The sequence below is a fragment of the Myotis lucifugus genome, unplaced genomic scaffold (genome assembly GCF_000147115.1).
Source record: "Myotis lucifugus unplaced genomic scaffold, Myoluc2.0 scaffold_32, whole genome shotgun sequence".
Lineage (NCBI taxonomy): Eukaryota > Metazoa > Chordata > Mammalia > Chiroptera > Vespertilionidae > Myotis > Myotis lucifugus.
Window position 1 is genome coordinate 8,360,316 of NW_005871080.1, and position 3,885 is coordinate 8,364,200.

The 3,885-nt window shown below is 41.2% G+C and overlaps 1 pseudogene; it reads left to right on the forward strand.

The window, feature by feature from the left end:
- Positions 1 to 3,273: 3,273 nt before the first annotated feature.
- On the forward strand, positions 3,274 to 3,608 carry LOC102417689 (annotated as a pseudogene).
- Positions 3,609 to 3,885: the final 277 nt, after the last annotated feature.

Sequence of the window (3,885 nt, forward strand, 5' to 3'; positions counted from 1 at the left end):
ATCTGCTACCCTAATTTTAAAGTCTTTTCCATGTAACCTAATCTATTCACAGGTTCTGAGAATTAGGACATGGGCATTTTTGATAGCCCATCATTCTGCCCACCAGAATGGTGGTTCACTATGAAGATTCTCCTGTACAGTCAGCTAGGAAACCTGGGTGGAAGCTCAGCTCTGCCACATCTCGGGCACTAGTTTGTTCATCAGTTGGAGATAATTTGGGCTTCTGAATCCTAGCACTTAAATAATTCACTCACACATCTCACAGTTGAGATCTGACTCATTTCATTGACCAAGGCCTCACCTAGTAGCCAATTTCTTGCAATGGTTTCACTATTTTAATTCTCTCAGTCTAAGTCTGTACCTAATATCTTCCAGACTAACCACTACCTTGTTCTAAAATTCTCTCCCTAGAGCTAGATAGAGTTGGGCCTTTACTCTCTGAAATGTGCTTGGGACTCCAATTTGTGTGACTTCATGTATGACTGTTTCCAGACTCTGCCACCTGGTTTCCTTGTATCTATCAGGACACTACTAATACCATGTGCTCAGATTTTCTGAAGTCAACCACCTGCTTTGACAAACATCCTCTTTATCACTGTGTCCTGAATTTAGCATCAGGCCATCACAGGAATTTTGCACTATGGTCCCTACAACATTCTGATTGATAAGTGGAGACTTAGGTAATTCATCACTGCCCAGATGAGCCACCACTCTTTTTTTGTTGGAGAGTAAAGGGCATCTTTCAGTCTCTCACTTAAACAGAATGTTTCTCTTTTTGTCCACGTGCACATCTACCTCCTCGAGCTTAAAATATATTCCTTTGATTCTGCCTCATAAACAAATTTCCACAAGCTCTCTCTTTGCCCAGGAGGAGAAAGGAGTGCTGGTAAAGCAAGAGAGGAGGCTGGTCCATAAAAAATTTAATAAAGCATCCACTCACTGTCAGGGTTGTACAGGTGCAGGGTCTGCCCCTGCATGACCCTGAGAGTGAATGTCTCCTTAAATGTTGTTTCCTAGGCTTTTCTCTCGACCCACACTAGCCCAGGCCTGGTGCGTCACCTTCAGATTTAATGGAAACTATTATTAAATCTCCACTCATCATTTGTGATTGCAGGAGAAGATAAAGAAGAGCTACGAAATAAGGAGTGATCCCTTATTCTCCAAATGGGAACATGATCTGTCAACCCTGATGTTCTCCCATTGGGATTCATCAGTTCCAGCTTTTCCCCCCATGGCCCATCATCCTCAACTTCTCCTACCATGAGCTGTTACCATCAACTTTTCCCACCACAAGCCCTCAATCTTGACTTCTCCATCATGCGTTTTCAACACCAACTTCTCCTACCATGACCTCTTGCCCCCAACTTCTTTCACCATGAGCTCTACCTTTTTCTACTAACCAATTTCTGCATTTTCTTTAGAGAAGTTCCTTACAAACACTGAAATTATGTTATATTAACCCATTTTTTTAAGGCAGGATTTGAGATTTCAAGGATAAGAAAAAACGTTCACCATTTGTAATTCCCCCAGCAATTGGAAAGAGTGATAGGAAGCAGTTCTTTGCATACCTTCCTCCATCTAAATGACATCTCCAATCTCTATATATAAAAGGCTAATATGCAAAGTGTCCCCTCAGGAGTTCGACCAGACCAGGAGTTTGATCGCTTGCTCTGATGCGTGATGACCACCAGGGGGCAGTGTGGAATGAAGGAAGGCCCAGGGCCAACAGCTGGCAGCTGGGGAAGGGAGGTCCTCAGCCAGAGGCCAGAAGGCCCCTATAATCCCTGATTGCAGGCCAGGCCTAGGAATCCTACCCATGTATGAATTTCATGCACCACGCCTCTAGTTCTGTTATAATAAATCTCCCTCCTAAGGGTCTCTGCTGTATTAGATTTCTAGTTTCATCCATTTTTTATGTCCCTTTTCATTATTTTCCTGACATTAATTGACTTTAATGACACTCTTTGGACATTTGTGCTTATAAAATTATTTACATGGGACAGAGACCAAAATGCTTCCTGCCTATGAGATTTTCTCCAGGGTCATGATATTCTAAATTTTACATTAGTTTATTTTTCACTGGGATAAAATTAGATACTTTTAGTTAGGTCAAGTGGTAGGATAAGGAGAATAGCCTATTTTTTTAAATTTCAGGACCATTTTAAAGATTTATATCATCATGGAAATATTTCAATTATTGCTTATTTTCATCTCATCTAAATTCTTCAAATTTGCTTTCTCTCATTTGGGATTCTTAAGTTTCTTTATCTTTTTTTAGCTTTAAAATTAAATGTCATATGTTAACCACATATTAATCTATAAAAATGGTGAGATATCTTTATGAGTAAAAGTAGGATTGATTCTTAATACATCTAATACTCTTTTTCTTTTTCTTGCTTGTGTAGTTTGAATGCCGATCTTTGTGCTCATGAAGTGGCTTGACCTGGTTTCATAAACTCTTATTTTTCTGGTCTTGTCAGTTTTTAAATAACATCAAAGCAACAAAATCTTCCTAAGGAATCTAGGAAAAAAAGGCATGCATCATGGTCTTACTTCAAAATTAATTCCTGGGGCATTGTTTCAGCTTCAAAAAAAAAAAAAAAAAGAAGAAGAAGGAAAAGAAACAGCAATTCTCTTGTTTAAAAAAGATATCTTGCATATTCAGAGGGCATGCTTCTAAAAATGGTCCTGAATGAAGGAAATAAACTGTATTTGACAGTTAACCACTTTAAAGGTTTTCTCTTTGTGGTGCTATTTCAAGTGTTTTGTGAGGAAACTCAATTAAATGTTAGTTTATATTTAACACTTTGCATCTGTCAGAGTTCAGTCAGAGAAGCATGGCTACTGCGTATGAAGGGAATAAGTAACTTGGGAGAGGAATGAGATATTGCATAGATGGGAGAAGCAGCTGGAAAGTGAATGGCGAATTGAAGGAAGGAAGGGTCGCTAGCCCATTCTCCTGGGAAACCAGTGCAGGTGAATAAATCAACTTCCAGAAAATCTAAGGAGTCATGTCTACCAGCTGCTGAAGGGGAGTGACAAAAGCTGAGCTCCTGCTGAGGTCTTTGAACTTGTTGCTTCTATATGGTCTGCCTCTGAGCCTGAGGTCACTGCTGACCAGCAGGAGGGAGAGACACAGATAGGAGAGCAGGAGGGAGAGACACAGATAGGAGAGGTCCCACTGGGCGTCTCTGCATTGCATCTGACCACAATGACCCTACAAGGATAATGACTCCTTTTCCTCTTCCGTAGACGGCAACTTCAGCATTCACCATGGTCCAGCGTTTAACATACCATCAGAGGCTGTCCTACAACACAGCCCCTAACAAAACTAGGCTGTCCTGAACCCCTGGTGATAGAATTGTTCCCAAGAATGTCGGGAAAGCACCAAAATCTGCATGTGACATGTGCCCAGGCCGACTTCATAGAGTTCATGCTGAGACCTAAGTTTCTTGTGAGGTTGTCTAAGATGAAACATGTCAGCAGTTCTATGGTGACCCATCTGTGCGAAATGTGTCTGTGCCAGGATCAAGCGTGTTTTCCTTATTGAGGAGCAAAAAATCATTATGACAGTATTGAAGGCACAAAGCACACAGAAAGCCAAATAAAATTTTCAAATGCTTTCTTGAGTAATAAAAGCTGAAGAAGAAGAAGAAGAAGGAGCAGGAGGAGGAGGAGGAGGTGGAGGAGGAGGAGGAGGAGGAGGAGGAAGAGGAGGAGGAGGAGGAGAAGAGAAGAAGAAGGGGGATTGCTGCTTCACTTCCACCTTCCAAATCTTACCCAAATTCATCTGTTGGCCAACTGTAACCTAGAAGCCCAAGGAAAAATGGGTCCAGGGAAACATGGTCCTCACTTGAACTGGTTAAAATAGGACTTCCAGTATGT